Source organism: Theropithecus gelada, unplaced genomic scaffold (assembly GCF_003255815.1).
Source record: "Theropithecus gelada isolate Dixy unplaced genomic scaffold, Tgel_1.0 HiC_scaffold_711, whole genome shotgun sequence".
In the NCBI taxonomy this organism is placed as follows: Eukaryota; Metazoa; Chordata; class Mammalia; order Primates; family Cercopithecidae; genus Theropithecus; species Theropithecus gelada.
The window spans coordinates 2002-8579 of record NW_020263808.1 but is presented as its reverse complement, the minus strand read 5'-3'; the positions used below and the strand labels follow the sequence as shown (position 1 = coordinate 8579).

At 40.4% G+C, this 6578-nt stretch overlaps 1 pseudogene; it reads right to left on the bottom strand.

Annotated features, from left to right (window-relative positions):
* Nucleotides 1–772: 772 nt before the first annotated feature.
* LOC112617973 lies at nucleotides 773–4768 on the bottom strand (annotated as a pseudogene).
* Between the last annotated feature and the right edge of the window lie 1810 nt (nucleotides 4769–6578).

The window sequence follows — 6578 nt, the reverse complement described above, 5'->3', positions numbered from 1 at the left end:
TTTCCAGATTTCATCGGAGGATATTTCCTTTTTCACCACAGTCCTCTTTGGGCTTCCAAATATCACTTTGCAAATTCCACAAGAACTGTCTTAGCGAAAGGCTTGTTGAGGAGAAAGCTGTAACTCTGTGAGATGATTTCACAGAACAAAAAGAAGTTTCTCAGAAAGCTTCCTTCTCTTTGTTATTGGCGGATATTTCCTTTGGCCTTATATTCTCCAAAGGGATCCGAAATATCTGTTCTCAGATTCCACAGAAATAACGCTAGCAAAGAGATAAACGAAATACAGATGTAACTCTGTGAGTGGAAGTTCCACAAGAACAGGCTTAGCCAGCGGCTTCTTGAGGGGAAAGCTGTAACTACGTGAGATGAATTAACAGAACATTAACCAGTTTCTCAGAAAGCTTCATTACAGATTTCATCGGAGGATATTTCCTTTTTCAACATAGCCCTCTATGGGCTTCCAAATATCACATTGCGAATTCCACAAGAACTGTCTTAGCCAAAGGCTTCTTGAGGGGAAAGCTGTAACTCTGTGAGATGATTTCACAGAACACAAAGAAGTTTCTCAGAAAGCTTCTGTCTCTTTTTTATCAGCGGATATTTCCTTTGGCCTCATAGTCTTCAAAGGGATCCGAAATATCTGTTCTCAGATTCCACAGAAATAAGGCTAGCAAAGAGATCCAAGAAATACAGATGTAACTCTGTGAGTGGAAGTCACACATCACAAATCAGTTTCTCAGAAAGCTTCTTTCCAGTTTTTCTCTGAGGATATTTTCTTTTTCACCATAGTCCTCTAGGTTCTTCCAAATATCACATTCCGAATTCCAGAATAACAGGCTTAGAGAGCGGCCCCTTGAGGGGAAAGCTGTAACTCTGTGAGATGAATTAAGAGAACACCAAGCAGTTTCTTAGAAAGCTTCTTTCCAGATTTCATCTGAGGATATTTCCTTTTTCACCATGGCCCTCTATGGCCTTCCAAATATCACTTTGCAAATTCCACAAGAACTGTCTTCGTGAAAGTCTTCTTGAGGGGAAAGCTGTAACTCTGTGAGATAATTTCACAGAACAGAAAGAAGTTTCTCAGAAAGCTTCTCTCTGTTATCAGAGGATATTTCCTTTGGCCCTATAGTCTTCAAAGGGATCCGAAATATCAGTTCTCAGATTCCACAGAAATAAGGTTAGTAAAGAGATCCACGAAATACAGATGTAACTCTTTGAGTGTAAGTCACACATCACAAGGCAGTTTTTCAGAAGTCTTCTTTCCAGTTTTCCTCTGAGGATATTTTCTTTTTCACCATAGCCCTCTATGGCCTTCCAAATATCACTTTGCGAATTCCACAAGAACAGGCTTAGCGAGCGTCTTCTTCAGGGGAAACCTGTAACTGTGTGACATGAATTAACAGAACCCTAAGCAGTTTCACAGAAAGCTTCTTTCCAGATTTCATCTGAGCATATTTCATTTTTCAACATAGCCCTCTAGGGGCTTCCAAATATCACGCTGCAAATTCCACAAGAACTTTCTTAGCGAAAGACTCCTTGAGGGGAAAGCTGTAACTCTGTGAGATGATTTCACACAACACAAAGAAGTTTCCCAGAAAGCTTCTTTCTGTTTGTTATTCGAGGATATTTCCCTTGGCCTTATAGTCTTCAAAGGGATCCGAAATATTTATTCTCAGATTCCACAGAAACAAGACAAGCAAAGAGATCCACGAAATACAGATGTAAGTCTGTGAGTGGAAGTCACACATCCAAAGCAGTTTCTGAGAAAGCTTCCTTCCAGTTTTTCTCTGAGAATATTTTCTTTTTCACCGTAGCCCTCTATGGGCTTCCAAATATCACATTCCGAATTCCAGAAGAACAGGCTTACAGAGCGGCCTGTTGAGGGGAAAGCTGAAACTCTGTGAGATGAATTAACAGAACACTGAGCAGTTTTTCAGAAAGGTTCTTTCCAGATTTCATCTGAGGATACTTTCTTTTTCACCATAGCCCTCTATGGGCTTCCAAATATCACCCTGCGAATTCCACAGGAACTGTCTTAGCGAAAGGTTTCTTGAGGGGAAAGCTGTAACTCTGTGAGATGATTTCACAGAACACAAAGAAGTTTCTCAGAAAGCTTCTTTCTCTTTGTTATCGTAGGATATTTCCTTTGGCCCTATAGTCTTCAAAGGTATCCAAAATATCAGTTCTCAGATTCCACAGAAAAAGGCTAGCAAAGAGATCCACGAAATGCAGATGTAACTCTTTGAGTGGAAGTCACACATCACAAGGCAGTTTCTCAGAAAATTTCGTTCCAGTTTCTCTCTGAGGATATTTTCTTTTTCACCATAGCCCTCTAACGGCTTCCAAATATCACTTTGCAAATTCCACAAGAACAGGCTTACCGAGCGGCTTCTTGAGGGGAAAGCTGTAACACTGTGTGATGAATTAACAGAACACTAAGCAGTTTCTCAGAAACTTCTTTCCAGATTTCATCTGAGGATATTTCCTTTTTCACCATAGCCCTCTATGGGCTTCAAAATATCACATGCAAATTGCACAAGGACTGTATAAGCGAAAGGCTCCTTGAGGGAAAGCTGTAACTCTGTGAGATGATTTCATAGAACACAAAGAAGTTTCTCAGAAAGTTTCTTTCTCTTTGTTATCGGAGGATATTTCCTTTGGCCCTATAGTCTTCAAAGGTATCCGAAATATCTGTTCTCAGATTCCACAGAAATAAGGCTAGCAAAGAAATCGACGAAATACAGATGTAATTCTGTGAGTGGAAGTCTCACATCACAAAGCAATTTCTCAGAAAGCTTCTTTCCAATTTTTCTCTGAGGATATTTTCTTTTTCACCATAGCCCTCTATGGGCTTCCAAATATCACTTTTCGAATTCCACAAGAACAGGCTTAGCGAAAGGCTTGTTGAGGGGAGAGATGGAAATCTGTGAGATGATTTCACAGAACACAAAGAAGTTTCTCAGAAAGCTTCCTTCTCTTTGTTATTGGAGGATATTTCCTTTGGTGTTATAGTCTTCAAAGGGATCCGAAATATCTGTTCTGCGATTCCACAGAAATAAGTCTAGCCAAGAGATCCACGAAATACAGATGTAACTCTGTGAGTGGAAGTTCCACAAGAATAGGCTTAGCGAGCAGCCTCTTTAGGGGAAAGCTGTAACTCTGTGAGGTGAATTAACAGAACAGTAAGCAGTTTCTCAGAAAGCTTCTTTCCAGATTTCATCTGTGGATATTTTCTTTTTCACCATAGCCCTCTATGGGCTTCCAAATACCACTTTGCAAATTCCAGAAGAACTGTCTTAGCGAAGGGCTTCTTGAGGGGAAAGCTGTAATTCTGTGAGATGATTTCACAGAATACAAACAAGTTTCCAATAAAGCTTCTTTGTCTTTGTTATCGGAGGATATATCCTTTGTCCGTATAGTCTTCAAAGGGATCCGAAATATCTGTTCTCAGATTCCACAGAAATAAGGCTCGCAAAGAGATCCACGAAGTACAGATGTAACTCTGTGAGTGAAAGTCACACATCACAAAGCAGTTTCTCAGAAAGTTTCTTTCCAGTTTTTCTCGGAGGATATTTTCTTTTTCACCATAGCCCTCTACGGGTTTCAAATATCACACTGCGAATTCCACAACAACAGGCTTAGGGAGCGGCCTCTTGAGGTGAAAGCTGTAACTCTGTGAGACGAATTGACAGAACGCTAATCAGTTTCTCAAAAAGCTTCTTTCCAGATTTCATCTGAGGATATTTCCTTTTTCACCATAGCCCTCTATGGGCTTCCAAATATCACTTTGCAAATTCCAGAAGAACTGTCTTAGCGAAAGGCTTCTTGAGGGGATAGGTGTAACAAGGTGAGATGATTTCACAGAACACAAAGAAGTTTCTCAGAAAGCTTCCTTCTCTTTGTTATCGGAGGATATTTCCTTTGGCCCTATAGTCTTCAAAGGGATCAGAAATATCTGTTCTCAGATTCCACAGAAATAAGGCTTGCAAAGAGATCCACGAAATAAAGATGTAACTCTTTGAGTGGAAGTCACACATCACAAAGCAGTTTCTCAGAAAGCTTCTCTCCAGTTTTTCTCCGAGGATATTTCCTTTTTCACCATAGTCCTTTATGGGCTTCCAAGAATTTGCAAAGTGATATTTGGAAGCCCATACAGGGCTATGGTGAAAAAGGAAATATCCTCAGATGATATCTGGAAAGAAGCTTTCTTTGAAACTGCTTACTGTTCTGTAATTCATCTCACAGAGTTTCAGCTTTTCCATCAAGAGGCCGCTCGCTAAGCCAGGTCTGGTGGAAATTGCAAAGTGATGTTTCGAAGCCCATAGAGGGCTATGGTGAAGAAGAAAATATCCTCAGAGAAAAACTGGAAAGTAGATTTCCGAGTAACTGCTTTGTGACGTGTGACTTGCACTCACAGAGTTACATCTGTATTTCGTGGATCTCTTTGCTAGCCTTATTTCTGTGGAATCTGAGAACAGATACTTCGGATCCCTTTGAAGAATATAGGGCCAAAAGAAATATCCTCCGATAACAAAGAGAAAGAAACTTTCTGAGAAACTTCTTTGTGTTCTGTGGAATCATCTCACAGACTTACAGCTTTCCCCTCAAGAAGCCATTCGCTAACACAGTTCTTGTGGAATTTGCAAAGTGATATTTGGAAGCCCATAGAGGGCTATGGTGAAAAAGGAAATATCCTCTGATGAAATCTGGAAAGAAGCTTTCTGAGAAACTGCTTAGTGTTCTGTTAATTCATCTCACAGAGTTACAGCTTTCCCCTCAAGAAGCCGCTCGATAAGCCTGTTCTTGTGGAATTCGCAAAGTGATATTTGGAAGCCCATAGAGGGCTATGGTGAAAGACAAAATATCTTCAGAGAAAAATTGGAAAGAAGCTTTCTGAGAAACTGCTTTGTGATGTGTGACTTCCACTCCCAGAGTTACATCTGTATTTCGTGGAACTCTTTGCTAGCCTTATTTCTGTGGAATCTGAGAACAGATATTTCGGATCCCTTTGAAGACTGTAGGGCCAAAGGAAATATCCTCCGATAACAAAGAGAAAGACGCTCTCTGAGAAACTTCTTTGTGTACTGTGAAATCAGTTCAGAGAGTTACAGCTTTCCCCTCAAGAAGCCTTTCGCTAAGACAGTTCTTTTGGAATTTGCAAAGTGATATTTGGAAGCCCATAGAGGGCTATGGTGAAAAAGGAAATATCCTAGGACGAAATCTGTAAAGAAGCTTTCTGAGAAACTGCTTGGTGTTCTGTTAATTCATGTCACAGAGTTAGAGGTTTCCCCTCAAGAGGCCGCTCCCTCACCCTGTTCTTGTGTAATTCGCAAAGTGATATTTGGAAGCCCTTAGAGGGCTATGGTGAAAAAGAAAATATCCTCAGAGAAAAATTGGAAAGAAGCTCTCTGAGAAAATGCTTTGTGATGTGTGACTTCCACTCACAGAGTTACATCTGAATTTCGAGGATCTCTTTGCTAGCCTTTTCTCTGTGAAATCTGAGAACAGATATTTCGGATCCCTTTGAAGATTATAGGGCCAAACGAAATGTCCTCCTATAACAAAGAGAAAGAAAATTTCTGAGAAACTTCTTTGTGTTCTGTGGAAGCATTTCACAGAGTTACAGCTTTCCCCTCAAGAAGCCTTTCGCTAACACAGTTCCTGTGGAATTTGCAATGTGATATTTGGAAGCCCATGGAGGGCTATGGTGAAAAAGGAAATATCCTCAGATGAAATCTGGAAACAAGCTTTCTGAGAAACGGCTTAGTGTTCTGTTAATTCATCTCACAGAGTTACAGCTTTGCCCTCAAGAAGCCGCTCGCTAAGCCTGTTCTTGTGGAATTCGCAAAGTGATATTTGGAAGGCCATAGAGGGCTATGGTGAAAAAGAAAATATCCTCAGAGAAAAACTGGAAAGAAGCTTTCTGAGAAACTGCTTTGTGATGTGAGACTTCCACTCAGAGAGTTACATCTGTATTTCGTGGATCTCTTTGCTAGACTTTTCTCTGTGGAATCTGAGAACAGATATTTCGGATCCCTTTGAAGACTATAGTGCCAAAGGAAATATCCTCCGATAACAAAGACAAAGAAGCTTTCTGAGAAACTTCTTTGTGTTCTGTGAAATCATCTCACAGAGTTACAGCTTTCCCCTCAAGAAGCCTTTCACTAAGACAGTTCCTGTGATATTTGCAGAGTGATGTTTGGAAGCCCATAGAGGGCTATGGTGTAAAAGGAAATATCCTCAGATGAAATCTGGAAGGAAGATTTCTGAGAAACTTCTTAGTGTTCTGTTAATTCATCTCACAGAGTTACAGCTTTCCCCTCCAGAGGCCGCTAGCTAATCCTGTTCTTGTGTAATTCGCAAAGTGATATTTGAAAGCCCATAGAAGGCAATGGTGTAAAAGAAAATATCCTCAGAGAAAAACTGGAAAGCAGCTTTCTGAGAAACTGCTTTGTGTTGTGTGACTTCCACTCACAGAGTTACATCTATATTTCGTGGATCTCTTTGCTAGCCTTATTTCTGTGGAATCTGAGAACAGATATTTCGGATCCCTTTGAAGACTATAGGGCCAAAGGA